The 20,860-nt window shown below is 44.5% G+C and overlaps 1 pseudogene; it reads right to left on the bottom strand.

Annotated features, from left to right (window-relative positions):
* Positions 1-1,218: 1,218 nt before the first annotated feature.
* LOC144691212 (ATP synthase peripheral stalk subunit F6, mitochondrial pseudogene) lies at positions 1,219-1,541 on the bottom strand (annotated as a pseudogene).
* Positions 1,542-20,860: the final 19,319 nt, after the last annotated feature.

Below are 20,860 nucleotides of genomic sequence, written 5' to 3'. Positions count from 1 at the left end.
GACAATGGGAATTTGAATTCAATCAGTGGTAGTAGGCATAACTTCAGCAGTTTTCGGGTGTGCAGACCAGAGGCAATGTAAGATCAAAAGGCAGCTGCAAGCTTCCAACTGGCTCCACAGGATCCAAAGTGCAAAGAATCTCATTTTGAATTCGTAAGGTGAAAATGATTTGCCTGGTGTCTGGTTAAGTCTATGGATTGCTGTTGCCTTAGTGGAGATTAATTTTGGAATTTGTTTTATTTTAACCTGTGTACACTAATAAAATGTTTCTATTAGTTTAATGTAAAGCCTCAAGAACTAGTGGCCTGATTCCTGAATTTAGAGTTGCATCTCAAACATAACACTTAAAATTATAGGTTATGACAGTTATTTAATGTTTCCCTCTAGGATTTTTAAATAACTCCACTTTACAATCTGCGTCGGTCATAACAAGTCATAATCCATTCGAGCAAAAGCAATAATCAACTGATTACTGGGGAGTACTGAGTAAGTTGACAGATGGTGGGGGGAGGGGGGCAGATTTTATTGAGACATAAGGGGTTTTGCCTGCCAGCTGGTGAGCTGGTGAAAGACCTGCATTGCCTCCTCCAGGAAGGCCACCAGTGGGCCTAGCCCAAGATCAAGGACCCCAGGGTGGTAAGTCCTGCCCACCAAGAGTTGCCCGCCAATCAGAGGCCAGCAAAACATTTGCTCACCAGCATCACCAGGGAGGCAGTGACTGCTGTGGGAACAACACCCACTGGAGGCCCAGGATCGAGGAGCCAGTGGTAAGTTAAAGCAGGAGGGGTTTCACGGAGTAGGGGTCATGGAGAGGGTGGTGGGTTGGCAGCAAGGGCAGGGGTTGTGGCTTTCAGCTGGTCTCCCCCTTCCCAATGCCAGGCCCCTCGATCAGGCATTGAGTACTTTGGAAGGAGGGACCCCACCCCCACCCCCACCCCAGGAGATGACAAGCAACCCACTTACTGTGCTCCTTGAGTGGCGACAGGGCTGGCCACCACTGAGTTAATACTAGCGGTGGGGGGATGAGGCCCCTACATGGTCATTGATTGCACGCTGAAGGGCCTCGAGTGGCGGTTGAGCAGGAAGTCTGACCACTGCCTTCCCACCCCAATTTTGGCAGCTGAGGGAAGGTGGTGGGAAATTTATTAAGTTACAACTTTACAGTCCCAGAAAACATGAACGAAGAACAGACAGTCTCTTCCTCTCTGAAGACCCTAATCACTTGCTGGTCTCATCAAATTTTGGTTCCTCAAATTTAAAACCTGGGAATTTGGTGAGGCCCCCTACCCCATAGAGCCATTGCAGTTTGGCAATCTCCTCATCCATATTTGTCTGGTATTCTGGACCAGCATCAACAGGACCACCCGCTTTCTTGCTCTTAGTGTCATGTCATGGATCTTACCTATGAAGAGTTTTTGGATTGCGTCGAGGCTCTTGGCCTTGTTAAACACCACTGCCGTGAACCTGATGTTTCGCCGGAGCACAGCAGAAAGGGAAGATTGCAGGATGGTGGAAAACTGGAACAGGCATTGCAGGAACATGATGGCAACTCGCACACCACCTTTCCGCCTGATTGAATGCCCACCCTGCCTCCAAAAATGCCACGAGAGAGGGCATAAAACTGCCCCTGTGACGTTTTGCCAGTTTTTTTTCCCACTAAAGTTGCAGAACTGAATTAAAAGGGCCAGTTCCTCAGGCAGGTTCCGCAATGACTCAGCTTCTGGTACTCACATGGACATGCATGCTGAGCAATTCTACTGGGTTAGGTCTTGTGCATTACTTAAAATAAAACTACACATTTCACTCATGCATAGAGATTACTTTTGGAAGCTCCAAATAAAGATTGCAATAGCTTTTAAGCGGCTAAGGCATTCATGAAATAAGACTGAAATTTTATTGGCAGTTGAGTTAATGGACAACATGGCTAGCTCTGAGTACTGTCCCTTTCTGTGGAGAGAGCTTGTAGATCCTATTGAAAGTTGTAGTCTTAAGGATATCAGCAATTGTTGCAGGTGGAGAAAAATCTTCCAAGCAGAACCAATGGACAGCAAATCTGGCAGGAGAAAGCCAATGTTATTAATGCTGTCTCCTCGGTATATCAAACATAGAAGCAAATAAAATTAAAATCAAAATGATTCTGTGGACTGAAGAATTCCACTACGAGCGAGAATTGCTTGCACTATGGATGCATTGAGGATTCAGCCCATACCATGCTGACACATCCACAATGCAGCCTGCAAAAATCTCAATCCTTAAACCTCCTAAATATCTAAATAACCCACCCAATGTAATGGTTGTTTAGGCTTCCTGGAGTACTGTGTTCGATTGTGGGGGCCACAATTTAGGAAGTGTGTCAAGGCCTTGGAGACAATGCAGAGATTTATCAGAATTATACCATGAGGAGTATCAGTTTTGTGCAGAGGTAAGGGGCTGGAATTTACCAGCCCTCTGAAGGCTGGGCTGCAAGATGGGAGGCCTCATAAAATGGTGGCGGAAGGCAGCGGAAGGGGAGGCCGATATCTGCTGCTGCCAGGGGATATTACAAATGGTGGGAACCTCAGCGACACAACCGTCCGCTAACTGGAGAGGGGTGGCCAATTAAAACAATTAAGTGGCCAATTAACGGCCATTTCCCACCTGTGGGCACTTTACTGGTGCGGGAGCAGTTGCTGCTGTGTGGTGAGACAGCGAGTTAAACCCAGGTGGTCTCCCAGCAGGTTCCCGGGGGTCCGCCCTTCTTTGTGGTCATTTCGTGGCCCAGGGTGGCTTGCCAGCAGCAATGGCCACCCATGCAGTCCCAACTGGCCATCACCAGTAAAATGTTGCCCAGGGTCCTAGTGGGGTCATTCCAGTTTCATCCCTGCCCTTCAATAAAATTCTGGCCAAGTGAAGCTGGAATTTTTCTCCTTAACACATGAAGGTTGAGGAGAAATTTGTCAGAGCCTTTCACAGAATCAGCGAATGTTATAGAACTGGAGAAGGTCATTTATTTAAATTTGTATAAATATGTATTTATTTAAATTATTTATTGTTTGAATTCTTTAATTCTTATTTATTTAATTATTTGAATTCAATTCAAAATTATGAGATGTAACAGAGTAAATAAGGAGAAATTGTTTCCACTAGTTGATGGGTCGGTAACGAGAGGACACATATTTAAGATAATTGGCAATATAACCTGGTCATGGAACCATAGAATGGTTACAGCACAGAAAGGGACTATTCAGCCCATCGTGTCCATGCCAGCCCTCTGCAAGAACATCTCACCAAGTTCCTTTCCCCCGTCTTTTCCCTGTAATCCTGCAATTTTTCTCTCTGCAGATAATTATCCAATTACCTTTGGAAGGCCTCACTTGAATCTGCCTCCACTGCAGTCTCAAGCAGTACATTCCAGACCCTAACCACTTGCTAGGTAAAAATATTTATCCCCATGTCAGCGAAGCTTTTTTTGGCAATCACCTTAAATCAATGTCCTCTGGTTTTCAATCCTTCCTCCAACGGGAACTGATTTGAGATGAGGAGAATTTTTTGTCATGATCTGGAATATACGACCTAAAATGATTATGGAAGCACAATTTGTGCTACCAAAAAGAATTGGATAAACAATTGAAAAGGGAGACATGTAGGGCTGTGGAAAAAGAGTGAGGGATTGGGACTAATTGAATATATCTTTCAAAGAGTCTGCACAAGTGCAATAGGCCAAATGGCCTGTTAAGTGCTGTAAGGTGTTACTATTCTTTCCTTAATATAACTATGGCTTGTTTTCTTAGTGTAACAAGTTTGATTTTGTTTGTGTTGCCTGGTATTTTTATTTTACAAGATTTTTTAAATCTATATTAAACAATCGACAGAACCAGGCAAGTTGTCCTATTCATTTTCAATGTTAATTAGTAAACAGAAGTAGTGACATTCTTGTACACAATACCAAGGAATTGATCTTGTCCTCCTGCCCTACCCTCCTGCAGCAGATGGTACCTGGCCTGATTGGAGGAGGTGGTGTTGTGGTGGTGTAGTGGTATTGTCACTTGGTTAACAATCCAGAGACCCAGGGTAATGCTCTGGGGACCCGTCCTCACCGCGGTAGATGGTGAAATTTGAATTCAATAAATCTAGAATTTAAAAGCTGACGATGACCATGAAATCATTGTCGTAGAAACCCAGCTCTACCTGTCCTACCCCCCTCAACCAGCTTATATTTCATCTCATTTCTATTTTTCTTAGTTCTGATGAAGAGTCATACGGACTCGAAACATTAACTGTATTCCTCTCCGCAGATGCTGTCAGACCTGCTGAATTTTTCCAGCTATTTTTGTTTTTATTTCAGATTTCCAGCATCCACAGTTTTTTGCTTTTATCTTAGTGTTTAATTGACCGCCACTCTCTTCAAGGAATGCCTACCTTGAAGAAGTATTGCACTTCTCTCCGTCAGGATTTCTGCTTGTCTCTTTTGCCCTGTTCACCTTCATTGCTTTCCATTTCTCTCCTGGTGTTTGACAAGGTGTTTACTAAAACTCGCTTTCACAGCCATATTTCCTTCCTCAGTGACTGTCTCCGTCTCCGACTCACCCCACGTGGATTCCAACTGAAGTTCCATCCCTCATGTTTCGAACCCATCCAGGATTACAGCTATCTCTGAGACATACAACGCTCCCCGGACTGCTGTTCTCGTCGCATCCTGAGATCCACACTCAGTGCCATGCACCACCGTATGAAAACACTCGACCTCTCCCTCCGTCAGCACCGACGCATCCTAACTCTAAGCTGTCCTTGCCCCCAGTTTCACTTTATTCTTCGTCTCATCCGACGCCTCAACAAGAAACTTTGTCTCTTTCTTTCAGGTGCAAAGGAACGCAAGCTCCAACAACTCATCGACACCAACGCTCATCCAGGACCCTCCACCCCTGCCCATCCCTCTGTCCCCATCCCATCTTCCAATCCCAGCCCCGGCCGTGTATTCACTATACCCCCTGACCTTCCCCTCTCCAGTGCTGAACGTTCAGTGCTCAGCAAAGGACTCAGTTTCATACCCTTACATCCTCACCTCAATGAACCGCTTTCATCTTCGTGCTCACTTCTTTGGGCAGGAGTCCTCTCTCCGTTCAACGGATCCTTTTACCCGCCTCCAATATTCTCCCTCCACCTGGACCCCTCCCTCTGGATTCTTACCTACTCTTGATCTTTTCATTGAGAACTGTCGGCGTGACATCAGTCGTCTCAATTTCTCTGCTCCTCTCACCCACTCTAACCTGTCTCTCTCTGAACTTGCCGCACTCCGTTCTCTCAGGTCCAACCCTGACATTGTCATCAAACCTGCTGACAAGGGTGGTGCTGTTGTTGTCTGGCACACTGACCTCTACCTCGCAGAGGCTGAGCATCAACTCGCAGACACTTCCTCCTACCTCCCTCTGGACCATGACCCCAACACTGAACATAAAGCCATTGTTTCCAGGACTGTCATTACCTTATCTCCTCTGGAGATCTTTCCTCCACAGCTTCCAACCTCATAGTCTCCCAACCTTGGACAGCCCGCTTCTACCTCCTACCCAAAATCCACAAACAGGACTGTCCCAGCAGACCGATTGTGTCAGCCTGTTTCTGCCCCACGGAACTCATTTCTTGCTATCTTGACTCCATTCTCTCTCCCCTTGTCCAGTCTCTTCCCACCTACATCTGCAATTCCTCTGACGCCCTACATCATATCAACAATTTCCAGTTCCCTGGCCCCAACCTCTTCACCATGGACGTCCAATCCCTCTACACCTCCATCCCCCACCGGGATGGTCTGAGGGCTCTCTGCTTCTTCCTCGAACAGAGGCTTGAACAATCCCCATCCACAAGCACTCTTCTCCATCTGGCCGAACTTGTTCTCTCACTGAACAATTTCCCCTTAAACTCATCTCACTTCCTCCAAGTAAAAGGTATGGTTATGGGTACCCGCATGGGCCCCAGTTATGCCTGTCTCTTTATGGGGTATGTGGAGCATTCCTTGTTCCAGTCCTACTCAGGCCCCCTCCCACAACTCTTTCTCCGTACATCGATGATTGCTTCGGTGCTGCTTCACGCTCTTGTTTGGACCTGGAAAAATTTATTAATTTTGTTCCAATTTCCACCCCTCCATCATTTTCACATGGTCCATCAATGACACTTCCCTTCCCTTCCTTGACTCTCAGTCTCAATTTCTGGTGATAGACTGTCCACCAATATTCATTATAAGCCTACCGACTCCTACAGCTACCTCAGCTACAGCTCCTCACACCCTGCTTCCTTTAAGGACTCCATCCCATTTTCTCAGTTCCTTCGCCTCCGTTGCATCTGTTCCGATGATGCCAATTTCCAAAACAGTTCCTCTGACATGTCTTCCTTCTTCCTTAACCAAGGTTTTCCACCCACAGTGGTTGACAGGGCCCTCAACCGTGTCCCGCCCATCTCCCGCTCAACAGCCCTCACACCTTCCTCTCCCTCCCAGAACCATGATAGGGTCCCCCTTGTCCTCACTTATCACCCCACCAGCCTCCACATTCAAAGGATCATCCTCCGCCATTTCTGCCAACTCCAGCATGATGCCACCACCAAACACATCTTCCCTTCACCTGCCCCTGTCGGCATTACTTAGGGACCGTTCCCTCCGGGACACCCTGGTCCAATCCTCCATCACCCCCTACACCTCAACCCCTTCCCACAGCACCTTCCCATGCAACCGCAGAAGGTGCAACACCTGCCCCTTTACTTCCCCCCTCCTCACCGTCCAAGGGCCCAAACACTCCTTTCAAGTGAAGCAGCGCTTCACTTGCACTTCCCTCAATTTAGTCGACTGCATTCACTGCTCCCAATGCAGTTTCCTCTATATTGGAGAGACCAAATGCAGACTGGGTGACTGCTTTGCAGAACACCTTCGGTCTGTCTGCAAGCATGACCCAGATCTCCCTGTCTCTTGCCATTTCAACACTCCACCCTGCTCTCATGCCCGCATGTCCGTCCTTGGCCTGCTGCATTGTTCCAGTGAAGCTCAACGCAAACTGGAGGAACAGCACCTCATCTTCCGATTCGGCACTTTGCAGCCTTCCGGACTTAACATTGAGTTCAACAACTTCAGATCATGAACTCTCTCCTTCATCCCCACCCCCTTTCTGATCCCGCTTTTTCCAATAATTTATATATTTTTTATATATATATATATATTTATATATATTTTTCTTTTCCCACCTATTTCTATTATTTGTAAATGTATTTCCATTCATTGTTTTATCTCCACCTTTTAGCTTATTTCGATCCCTTCCCCCTACCACACCCCCACTAGGGCTATCTGTCACTTGCTCATCCTGCTTTCTACCCTTAATGTCACCATTAGCACATTTCTTAGCTAATATCACCATCATCAACACCCCTTTTTGTCCTTTTGTCTATGACATCTTTGGCAATCTCTTCTTTGCCTCCACCTATCCAGCTCTACCTGTCCCACCCCCTCCACCAGCTTATATTTCATCCCATTTCTATTTTTCCTTAGTTCTGATGAAGAGTCGTACGGACTCGAAACGTTAACTGTATTCGTCTCTGCAGATGCCGTCAGACCTGCTGAGTTTTTCCAGCTATTTTTGTTTTTGTGTCGTAAAAACCCATCTGGTTCACTGAAATCTGCTGTTCTTACCTGGTCTGGCCTATATGTGACTCCAGACCCACCCCCACAGCAATGTGGTTGACTCTTAAATGCCTAGCAAGCCACTCAGTTCTCAGGGGCAGTCATGGATGGGTATGAACAAATAGAAAAGTGGTCTTCCCCCTGCTGAACAATGGGAACCCAATGATGTCAATGGCCGAGCAGTCCCTTTCCCTCCTGATGATTCCAATAAGTAGAGCAGTACAGATGAAGTCCTGAGAAAATTTCAGGAATACATGTTAATACAGTTTTGGCTAAATGACCCAGAAACTCTTCATGTGTTTCAAACATCCTCTTCAAACTTACAGTACCTAATGGATAATAAAAGGTGATATATCTTTAACTAGCACTTGAAATCCTTTGCAAAGACATGCTCACTCACAACCAGCTGGTCACCGGTGTTACGAACAGGGAGAGATGTGGGATAATTTTCCGCTTTCCTTAATTCTTGGCTAACTGCAACAAGATGTATTTTTGAGAAGGGATGTTTTAACCCCTTGAGTGCTGTGACTTTAAGGAACAGACACAAAACAGGCTTTTTTGTAAGTTTAAATCAAAAGAAAAGATAATTGTTTATTTGTCACAACGCCTGAAAAGTAAATGCGATAAACATCCACTTCTCAAGCACATGGATGTACACAGACACAAGGAACGTGCCTAAAGATGCAACATATTCTTAAATTACTTGGAGGGTAAAAAAAGGGAGACAGGCTACTTCGTTACACAGTCCTGAAGGTGGCGTTTAAAATGTTGCAGGCCTGAAGGATTCTACAAAGGAGGTCAGAAGTTTCTGGCTTTTCCATTGAAGTTCTGGTCAAGCCTCTGTAGTGAAGAAATATAATCTCGCAGATAAACGAAAAAGCAAAAATCCTCTGCCTAAAGTGACTTTTAAAGCAGGGTCCTCCCTTGTGCTGGGCGAGAGGTGGCTTCCCTCTAGTCTCCATATCTAAGACTGACCTGCTAGACATCCCTTGTGGATTAATAAGGTATTGACTATCTTCAGGCCTGTTTCAGTCATGTGACTAGTGTATTGATGTATTCCATTGTCCGTACAATGGATTGACAGCAGAAGTAGCTGACACAAAATGGGGAATGAATGACATCCTGTTAATATACCAGCTATGATTAGCCTCCTGAAATGTATTTATTTGAAATTCCATCTTCATGAGACCAGCTACTCTGGCAACCATTGTCATTGTAAGTCTCTTCCATGGAAATGGTAAGGGATGGTCAATTAGCACCTGGGAAGGCCATTTGAATTTTAAGTAACTTCTCAGAGACATGTTCAGACATGTCTGTCTCCGCCTGTAAGAGATTCTCTAGACTAGATACAGTGTCCTTTTCCCAATAAGCTTTATGGCACTATGATGTGACCATAACACTGGTAGGACAGGGTGTTAGTTCAAGTCCAAAATGCCATGCAACCTTTTTAATCTTTAATGAGCACCATCAGGAGATTTAAGTGACAATCAACTTCTTAACAATCCTTCAAGTATCGATCCCTAGAGCAAGCTTCAACTTATTTATAGAGTCATACAGTCATAGATTCATGGAGGCCTACAGCACAGAAAAAGGCCCTTCAGCCCATCGAGTCTGCACTGGTCAAACAAGTACCTAACTATTCTAGTCCCATTTTCCAGCACTAGATCCATAGCCTTGTATGTCATGGCATTGCAAGTGCATTGTTTAAGAAGGGTAGCAGGGATAATCCAGAAAATTACAGGCCAGTGAGCCTTACGTCAGTGGTAGGGAAATTATTGGAGAAGATTCTTCGTGACAGGACTTACTACCATTTGGAAGCAAATGGGCGTATTAGTGAGAGGCAGCATGGTTTTGTGAAGGGGGCATGTCTCACTAACTTGATCAAGTTTTTCAAGGAAGTGACAAAGATGATCGATGATGGAAGGGCAGTGGATGTAATCTACAGGGATTTCAGTAAGGCCTTTGACAAGGTCCCTCATGGCAGACTGGTACGGAAGGTAAAGTCGCACGGGATCAGAGGTGAGCTAGCAAGATGGATACAGAATTGGCTTGGTCATAGAAGACAGAGGGTAGCATTGGAAGGGTGCTTTTCTGAATACAGAGCTGTGACTAGTGGTGTTCCGCAGGGATCAGTGCTGGGACCTTTGCTGTTTGTAGTATACATAAATGATTTGGAGGAAAATGTAACTGGGCTAATTAGTAAGTTTGCAGATGACACTAAGGTTGGAGGAGTTGCAGATAGTGAAGAGGATTGTCAAAGGATACAATGGGATATAGATCAGTTGGAGACTTGGGTGGAGAAATGGCAGATGGAGCTTAATCCAGACAAATGCCAGGTAATGCATTTTGGAAGGTCTAATACGGGCAGGAATTATACAGTAAATGGCAGAATCCTTAAGTGCATTGACGGGCAGAGGAATCTGGGTGTACAGGTCCACAGGTCACTTAAAGTGGCAACGCAGGTGGATAAGGTAGTCAGGAAGGCATATGGCATGCTTGCCTTCATCGGCAGGGGTATTGAGTATAAAAGCTGGGAAGTCATGCTGCAGCTGTATAGAACCTTGGTTAGGCCACACTTGGAATATTGCTTGCAATTCTGGTTGCCACATTACCAGAAGGATATGGAGGCATTGGAGAGGGTGCAGAGGAGGTTTACCAGGATGCTGCCTGGTCTGGAGGTTATTAGCTATGAGGAGAGGTTGGAGAAACTTGGATTGTTCTCACTAGAGCGACGGAGATTGAGGGGCGACTTGATAGAAGTTTACAAAATTATGAGTGGCATGGACAGAGTAGATAGTCAGAAGCTTTTTCCCAGGGTGGAAGAGTCAATTACTAGGGGACATAGATTTAAGGTGAGAGGAGAAAACTTTAGAAGAGATGTGCGGGGCAAGTTTTTTATGCAGAGGGTAGTGAGTGTCTGGAATTCGCTGCCAGAGGAGGTGGTGGAAGCAGGTACGATAGTGGTGTTTAAGAGGCAGCTTGACAAATACATGAATAGGATGGGAATAGAGGGATACGGACCCCGGAAGTGCAAAATGTTTTAGTTTGACAGGCAATATGATCGGCGCAGGCTTGGAGGGCCGAAGGGCCTGTTCCTGTGCTGTACTTCTCTTTGTCCTTTGTTCTTTGCACATCCAAATGCTTCTTAAATGTTATGAGGGTTTCTGCCTCAACCACCCTTTCAGGCAGTGAGTTCCAGATTCCTACCAACCTCTGGGTGAAAAATTCTTCCTCACATCCCCTCTAAACTTTCTGCCCCTTACCTTAAACCTATGCCCCCTGGTTATTGATCCCTCCACCAAAGGGAAAAGTTCCTTCCTGTCCACCCTATCTATGCCCCTCATAATTTTATACACCTCAATCATGTTACCCCTCAATCTCCTCTGCTCCAGGGAAAATAACCCCAGTCTATCCAATGTCTCCTCATAACTAAAACTCTCCAGCCCATGCAACATCCTGGTGAATCCCCTTTGCACTCTCTCTAGTGCAATCACTTCCTTCCTATAATGCGGATCCCAGAACTGCACTCAATACTCTAGCTGTGGCCTAACCAGCGTTTTATACAGTTCCGGCATAACCTCTCTGCTCTTATATTCTATGCATCGGCTAATAAAGGCAAGTATCCCATATGCCTTCTTAACCACCTAATCTACCTGATCCACTACCTCAAGGTCCCTCTGATCCTCGATACTTCCCAGGGTCCTACCATTCATCGTGTATTCCCGTGCCTTGTTTGTCCTGCCCAAGTGCATCACCTCACACTTATCCGGATTAAGTTCCATTTGCCACTGTTCAGCCCATCTGACCAGCCCGTCTATATCCTCTGTAATCTAAAGCTATCCTTCTCACTATTTACCATCCCACCAATTTTCGTGTCATCCGCAAACTTACTGATCAACCCTCCTACATTCAAGCCGAACTCATTTATATATACCACAAACAGCAAAGGACCCAACACCAATCCCTGTGGAACCCCACTGGACACAGGCATCCAATTACAAAAACACCCCTCGACCATCACTTTCTGCTTCCTGCCACTCATCCAATTTTGGATCCAATTTGCCAAATTACATTAGATCCCATGGGCTCTTACCTTCCTCATCAGTCTCCCATGCGGGGCCTTATCAAAAGCCTTGCTGAAGTCCAAGTAGACTATGTCAAATGCATTGCCCTCATCTACACACCTGGTCACCTCTTCGAAAAATTCAATCGAATTGGTCAGACCATGACCTCCCCTTAACAAAACCATGCTGACTGTCCTTGATTAATCCCTGCCTCTCCAAGTGTAGATTCATTCTGTCCCTCAGAATTGCTTCCAATAGTTTCCCCACCACTGAGGTTAGACTGACTGGCCTGTAGTTCTCTGGTTTATCCCCTCCTCTCTTCTTGAATAACGGTACCACATTGGCTGTCCTCCAGTCCTCTGGCACCTCTCCTGTGGCCAGAGAGATATTGAAAATTATTGCCAGCACCCCTGCTATCTCCTCCCTTGCCTCACTCAACAGCATGGGATACATTTCATCCGGGCCTGAAGATTTATCTACTTTTAAGCCCGCCAGACCACTTAGAACCTCCTCCCTTTCTATGGTAATTTCTTTAATTATATTACAGTCCTTCTGCCTGATTTCCATACCCACGTTGTCCCTTTCACTTGTGAACACCGACACAAAGTGTTCATTTAGAACCCTACCTACGTCTTCGGGCTCCATACACAAATTACCACCATGGTCCTTAATGGGCCTTACCCTTTCCCTAGTTATCCTCTTACTCTTAATGTACTTGTAAAATAACTTTGGATTTTCCTTTATTTTACCTGCCAATGTTTTCTCATGCCCCCTTTTTGCTATCCTAATTTCCATTTTAAGTTCCCCCCTACACATTCTACACCCCACTAGGGCTTCCGCTGTTCTGAGTCCTCGGTTTCTGCCATAAACCACCCTTTTTCTCTTTATCCAATCCTGTATTTCCCTCAACATCCAGGGTTCCCTGGATTTGTTGGTCCCATCCTTTGCCTTTACTGGAATATATTGGCCCTGTACTCTCCCTATTTCCTTCTTGAATGAGTCCCACTGCTCTGACGCAGATTTACCTAAAAGTAGCTGCTCCCAGTCCACTCTGGCCAAATCATATCTGATCTTATTAAAAACGGCCTTCTCCCAATTTAGAACTCTGATTTCTGGCCCATCCTTGTCCTTTTCCATAACAACCTCAAATCTAACAGAGTTATGATCACTATCTGCAAAATGCTCCCCCACTGATACCTCTACCACTTGCCCGACTTAATTCCCTAAAATTAAGTCCAAGACCACCTCCCCATCTTGTAGGACTTTCTACATACTGGCTTAAAAAGCTCTCCTGGAATCATTTTAAGAATTCTGCTCCCTCTAAACCTATCACACTATGACTAACCCAGTTAATGTTGGGGAAGTTGAAATCCCCCACTATTACTACCCTAGTATTTTTACACTTCTCTGAAATTTGCCCACATATCTGCACTTCTATTTCTGACTGTTACCAAGATGGTGACTTACCCTAAATGCTAATCAGGCATTTCAGCTTAAGACTCTACTTGGCCACCTTGGAGCTCATAACACTTAAATTTTTCAGGGAAATTGCCACCATAGTGATTAAGGTAAAAGAACGTAAGGTTTATAATGCAGTAGAGAACCAAGTTGAATGCAGAACATACGAAGGAAGTCTAATTAAGGGAATTGGAGAAGTTAAAAGAGAGAGTTAAAACTAGATTAGCAGCTAACATAAAAGAAGGACTATATTTCCACTAAGTTGAGCTGACTCCAGGTGTCTTTAAAAATGGCAGGCAGGATCGGGTTCTGGAATTCCCATCCCCATGCCTGGCTCCAGCAATTTTAGCCGGCCAAGGACAAGGTTGTGCATAGCAAGCCCACAGCCTGCAGTCCCGACCTGATTGGTTGCATTGCAGGGTCTGTCAACTCAGGACCCTACAATTTTTTGTGGAGCCGGACCAGCTTCTTGAGGACATGTGGTTCACAGCCCCTCACAAGAATCCTGAACCACGATCTAGATTTGGGAACTTTTTGAAAGGTCTGTTTAAAAGGTCTATTGAAGAGAGTGGTTGCGGTGGTGGCGGTGGGAGATGGGGAGGGAAACATCATAGGCCTGATCGCTGGGTGGAGGATGGTCTGATCACAGGATCTGTCCAATTGGAGGGAGGGGGTCTGATCTTGGGGAAGCGGCAAATGCTGGTCGGAGGCGGTGGATGGTTGTTGAGGGACAAATAGTGGTCAGGGGACCCGATTGCAGTGGTGAGGAGCAGATAGAACACAGGGGGGGAGTTGTTTACCTAGTAGCCTATGGGCCTGGAAAGAACACTCCTGCTCCTCCTGGTCTGTAGGCAGTGCTGTAAAAGCATTCACATCATGGATTCCGCCCTTCTTACCTCCATTCACCTGCCAGGTGTCCTGAGGTTTGTGAATATCAGTCGACTGTGGTTACAAATAGGATAACTATTAAAATGAAGGCATACAGCCTATTAAAATATATAAATAACCAACCCACCTCCTGCAAGTAGATTGGTTGCCCACCACCTCTGTTTAAACAGTAAGTGGGTAGGTTTGAGGAGATTTGGTTTGCTGTTTCATATTTTGATTGTTTCAACATCCCACCTGAACCAAACCCATCCTTTTGCAGGTTAGAATATCCCCCTCTGTGTCTTGTGTATTTCTTCTATTTCTTAGATTTCTCACATTTTGTCTCCTTTTGCCTCAAGTGTAAATCAGTTCTGCATTTCAACCATCTCATGTTCTCCAGCTAAGTGCTCTGCAGGACATTCTACATGACCGATGCAGACACAATGGGCCGATTGGCCTCCTTTTGCACTGTAACAATTCCGCGACACTGTGATGTGACCTGCTTAGCGTTTCCACCATTTTCTGCCTTTGTTTCAGATTTCTGAGATCTGTAGTAATTTGAATGGTGATCGTCACAGCATTAGAACCAGCAGCCTCACCTCTTTGACATTGGTGGTTTATTGCTAACAGCAAAGTTCCATTGGTGGGAAACTAACAATTACATAAATGCAACATTAGTGGGATTGAGCACACCATTTCACCGCAGCTTGCCGCTAGGGTAAAGTAAACCAAAGGCATTAATCAAATACTTCACGCTCAGTTCTTAACACAGTTTATTCCGTCCATTGTGGTGATATTTTCTGGTAGATGGAAAGGTAAGTGCAAAACTGTTGAATAATATGCTATTGTAGGCAGCAAAATATAGATCAATACCACCCAAAAAACCTTAACTTTTCTCTTCATTTATCTCACTAAATTATCAGGCTTTGTAAGCTTTAAGCCCGATTAACAATTAAAAAAAAATAAATTGACCAAGAAACAATGCCAATTTTGGAACTGTTTTTTGTAAAGGGGTTATGATGATGTGTTTCCCTTTGTATAGATTTTTGCGAAGTCGTTCATAAAATGTTCTACTGTTGACTCATGAGCCCTAATTTTGAGAGGTCCCACTTGGCAATAAGTACAAGTTAGAAAATCCGGTGCAAAACTCAGGTGACCAATTTGCCATGCACCAATTTTCAACAGGAAATTTGGGAGTAAAAATTGACGTAATATTCCCAGAATGCAGGGACTCATTTAAATATTTTAATAATTTGTTCAATGGATCCATGTCAAATTTCATGTCTTCAGTTCACTGCCCTTAGCATGAATTTGTTCCTTAAAATCAGAGCAGGTGATGAGTCCCATGGCTCAACTTCCTGGTGTAGGCTTTTCAAACACATCTGGTGGTTTCCGTATTGTTTTATTCTTTGATGGGATGTGGATTTCATTAGCAAGGCCAGCATTTGTTGTCCATTGCTAATTGTCCTTGAACTGAGTGGCTTAATCGGCCATTTCAGAGGGCAGTTGAGAGTCAACCACATTGCTGTGGGTCTCAGATAGGTGAGACCAGGTAAGGATGGCAGATTTCCTTTCCTAAAGAGTATTAGAGACCAGATGGGTTTTTACAACAATTGAGTCACCATTAGCAAGATGACCTTTTCAAATCCAGATTTTTAAAAATTAATTAAATCCCATTAGTAGCCATGGTGGGATTTGAACCCATTTTCCCAGAGCATTAGCACAGATCACTTCATTACTAGACCAGTGGTATTACCACTGAACCACCATCTTCTCTTCTACCAGCAATGAATAAAATATTTAAGCATGTTCAAGTAATTTTTGTTACATTTTCCTGTATGTATTAGATATTTCTGCTGAGCCGTCCTCTGCTGTTCTATTTTTATTACTTTTAAAATTCCTTTCTTTATTATTCTTGGTTGCTGTGAAAATGGATATTTCTTTGCACAACTGAGATGAGGCACAAAAGTTTTTGGTAGGCAAACAAGTGCAAGTCCAACAACACCTGAAGAATTTACTCCCAGCTATCATAACCCAGCACCTGACATCCATTCGTAATTTTTTTCCCCAGGGATGTGGGCGTTGCTGGCTAGGCCAATCTTTTGTTGCCCATCCCTAATTGCCATTGAGAAGGTGATGGTGAGCCCCTTCTTGAACCGCTGCAGTCCATGTGATGTAGGTTCACCCACAGTGCTGTTCCAGGACAGTAAAGGAACGGCGACATATTTCCAAGTCAGGATGGTGAGTGGATTGGAGGGAAACTTTCAGGTGGTGGTGTTCCCATCTATCTGCTGCCCTTGTCTTTCTAGATGGTAGCAGTTGTGGATTTGGAAGGTGCTGTCTAAGGTACCTTGGTGAGTTCTTGCAATGCATCTTGTAGATGGTACACACTGCTGTCACTTTGCGTTGGTGGCGGAGGGAGTGAATGTTTGTGGATGGGGTGCCAATCAGGCTGCTTTTTCTTGGATGGTGTCAAGCTCCTTGAGTGTTGTTGGAGCTGCGCTTATCCAGGCAAGTGAAGAATATTCCAACACACTCCTGACTTGAGCCTTATATATGCTGGGCAGACTTTGGAGTAACAGGAGGTGAGTTACTTGCTGCAAAATTTCCAGCTTCAGAACTGCTCTTGTAGCCACAGTCTTTATATGGCTGGTCAAGTTCAGTTTCTGATCAAAGGTAACCCTTAGAATATTGATACAGGGAGATTCAGCGATGGTAATGCCACAGAATGTTAAGGGGAGATTCTTTCTAGTTTGGGATGGTCAATGCCTGGCACTTGTGTGGCATGAATGCCACTTGCTACTTATCAGCCAAGCCTGAATGTTTTCCAGATCTTGCTGCAAGTGGACACACATTGCTTCAGTATCTGAGATGTTGTGAATGACGCTGAATACTGTGCCATCAGTGAACATCCCCACTTCTGATCTTATGAGGCAGGGAGGATCATTGATGAAACAGCTGAAGATGGTTGAGCCCTGGATACTGCCCTGAGGAACTCCTGCAGCAATGTCCTTGGACTGAGATGATTGGCCTCCAACAACTATCTCCTTTATGTTAGGTATGACTCCAACCAGTGGAGAGTTTTCCCCCAATTCCCATTATCTCAGGTTTTGCTAGGGTTCCTTGATGCCACACTCAGTCAAATGCTGCCTTGATGTCAAGGACAGTCACTGTCACCATACCTCTGCAATTCAGCTCAATAATAGTACTCTTAAGTCTGAGTTAGATTGTTGTAATTCATTCCTTTCTCTAAAAATTTTGGAAAATTGAAACAGTGGAGTTGCTAGATGAAAAAAGACCACAGCCCATTTAGTTTGCCTTTGACCATCCAGATAGTCAGATGATGGGTTCCAAAATCCACCCCCTCATCCTCACCATGGAACCTGAGCAGTGAGTAGGAAAGGGCCAATCAAAACAGGGTGAAGTACAGCGGGACTCCCTATGTCCTGGGCCACTTCGGTTACTGTGATGACCTAGTAGGAAGCCTAGAAAATACTCAGCATACGGGGCTCTGGTAAACAAGCCCTCAATGGCAGAAGAAGATGTGCAATCTGGAATATCTCAACGGCTGTTCTGGCGGACAAAGGCTGCAGCAGAACAGTTTCCTTGCCATTGAATCAAAGTTTTGTTCTGCCAAGGCACATTTGGAAGCTGATTTCTCTAATGCTAAAAGATATCAGGAACATGTATCTTTCTTTCTGATCACATCTCCACAGCCCTTCACCAATCAGCAAATAGCATCAGGAGCAAGGTTGTGTTGTCTAGGATCTTCTAGTCATGATCTGGCATGGAGGCAGCAGTTGCAAGATGGTCATCTAGCACTTGGATGAGGTAGGGGTGCCTTTCATCAGCTGTAATTGTGACTAATCAGCCCTCTTTAGGATCCACTCTGCTCACCCGTTATTGGGGAGGGGGCTAGAAATGGTGCCCTAAATGTAGTTTGTCTCACCTCTTCCAACTGGTTGGCCACATCCAGAGGGATCATCTTCTGTGGTAGAAACACACACAACACAAAAGTAGTAAAGTTTGAGACCTGGAACATCAGGACCCTCATGGATACACCTGTGAGTGGATGCCCAGAGCCTTGCACTGCATTTTTCACCTGAGAACACCACTCTGAGTGAGACCCAGAAAGCTGGAGAGCAAAAGCCTGAGGAACTCCGAAGCACCTATACTTTCTTCTGGAAAGGGAAATCAGAAGGAGAATGCAGAGTTCACGGAGTTGGATTTGCCATCAAGAATCAACTTGTAAACCAGTTTCATGAGTTCCCTCTTGGAAGAAACAAAGGCCTCATGACTCTTCATCTCAAACTGGCAAGGAGCCAATTCTCCACCATGGTCAGTGCATATGCCCCAGGTCTGGTTGCCAACGATAAAACTAAGGAAGATTGCAATGAAAACTTGACCAAGTTCTCTGTGGGGTTCCGAATAAGGACAGGCTTATTCTTCTCAGAGACTTCAATGCCAGAGTTAGATGAAATTCCAATCTCTGGAATGGAACTATTGGCAGGGAAGGATTTGGAACTTTCAACTCCAATGGCAATCTTCTCCTTACCAAATGTGCAAAACATGGGCTTTTAACATCACCAATACCTTGTCAACCAGGCGAACAAGTACAAAACATCATGGCAACACTCATGGTCCAAGGACTGGCACCTGATCAATTATTTCATCATCCGTGCCCAGAATCACAAAGATACCCGCACCGCCAGAGCAATGACAGGGGCTGATGACTGCTGGGCCAATCACCAACTTCTTTATTTAATTATGTACGTCAAACTGGCTGCTAGATGACGGGTGCAATAGAAACGATGTCCATGAAAGAACAACATTGAAGCCCTGAAGGATCCAATCAAAATGGGCCAATTCCAACAATGCATTAGGGAAATCTTTCAAATTTCAATCAAGAACAGAAGAAGTGTCCACAGTGCTTGGGATGTCCTTAAGTCCAATATTATCAATGCCTGCAAAGAGACAGTTTGATGAAAACGATCAGGATATCAAAAAACTGATTGATTGTAAGCACAAGGCTTTCTACACTTGTTGGAATGACCTGAACTCAAAGCAAAAGAAACTGGCTTATCAGCAAGTAAAGGCCAAGGGCCAAGGTACAAAGGTGCATCCATGAAATGAAGAACATGTGGTGGGCAAATAAAGCAAAGGAAATTCAACATCTTGCTGACTTGAATGATATCTGTGGCTTCTTCAAAGAATTTTTATGGCCCAAGTAGTCAAGGACCAGCTCCTCTGAGGGCTAAGGATGAAGGGAGATCTGATCAAGGAAGGGGAAGTTGTCAACACCCGTAGGAGGGAGCTTTTTGAAGATCTTTTTAATCAAGAATCAATTGTTGACAAAAGTGTTTTTAACTCCATCCCACGACACCCAATTAGAGATGGAGCTTGGAACTCTCAATGCCTATGGAGGTGATGAATGCCATCATGCAAATGAAAAACAACAAAGCAGCAGGAGGTGATGGAATCCCTACTGAAGTTTTTAAGCATGGAGGAGAGGACCTAACATTCCAGCTCCATGCCCTGATCCTACAGGTCCAAAATAAAGAGGAAGCCCTGAATGATCTCAGGGGTGCCATGATTGTGAAAATCTTCAAGAAAGGGGACAAATCCAACTGTGGAAATTACAGAGGCTTCTCCCTGCTTTTCATTGCAGAAAGAACACTACAAGACCTCTTCTGAATTGACTTATAACACTTGTTGAAGAGTTACTCTTTGAATCTCAATGTGGGTTTTGGCCATCAAGCGGCACGGCCGACATGATTTTTACAGCTCGCCAACTACAAGAAAAATGGTGCGAACAACAGCAACCTCTCTATATAGCTTCCTTTAATTTGACAAAGGACTTCGAATCTGTAAAGCTCTCTGGAAGATTCTGTTGAAGTATGGAGTTCTTCCAAAATTCATTACCATCCTTCGCCTGCTTCATGATGATATGCAAGCGGTAATCCTTAACAACAAATCCATTGCAGACCTTTTTGAGGTTAAGACAGGAGTCAGCAAGGTTGTGTCATTGCTCCAACTCTTCTTTTGATCTTCCTTGCTGTCGTGTTCCGTCTGACTAGGGACAAGCTCCCTGCTGGAGTGCAGCTTAATTGTCAATGGACAGTAAACTATTTAACCTCAGATTACTCCAACCAAAAATTAAAACCATCCCAACCTCAGTCATTGAGCCCCAGTAGGCTAATGATGCTGCAGTAAGTGCTGAGGTATTTAGCTCAGGGCAGTTGGTAGAGTTACAGAAAAAGGATCCACAAATAAAACAGTTATGTCAGGCAGCTTACTCAGAAACAGAAGCAGAATGTATTCCAGAATGTTATTCCTTAAGGGTAATGCATTGATGAGAAAGTGGCAGCCATATCAGGTTTCAGCAGATGAAGACTGGATGGAAGTACATCAGATTGCTATACTATTTGGACATAGAAATAAGATACTGAGAATAGTTCATGAAATTCCAATGCAGGGACATTTAGGAATTAGAAAGGCACAGGTGAAAATACAAAAGCATTTCTATTGGCCTAGATTGCACAGAGATGTAGTCAAATTCTGTAGAACATGTCACACATGTCAGGTGATAGGGAAACCACAAGCAATGATTAAGCCGGCACCTTTAATTCCAACTCAAGCATTTGAAGAAACTTTTACTAGGGCCATGATTGATTGTGTAGGACCCCTCCCTAAGACTAAAAGTGGAAATCAGTACTTACTGATGATAATGGATGTGTCTATGAGGTTTCCTAAAGCAACACCTTTGAGACATATTACAACAAAGAGAATTGTGGAGGAGTTAACTTAATCTTTTACAAGATATGGTTTACTAAAA

Source organism: Cetorhinus maximus, chromosome 15 (assembly GCF_964194155.1).
Source record: "Cetorhinus maximus chromosome 15, sCetMax3.hap1.1, whole genome shotgun sequence".
Classification (NCBI taxonomy): domain Eukaryota; kingdom Metazoa; phylum Chordata; class Chondrichthyes; order Lamniformes; family Cetorhinidae; genus Cetorhinus; species Cetorhinus maximus.
The sequence above is the reverse complement of the archived record's forward strand: the minus strand, read 5'-3'. Positions and strand labels throughout refer to the sequence as shown.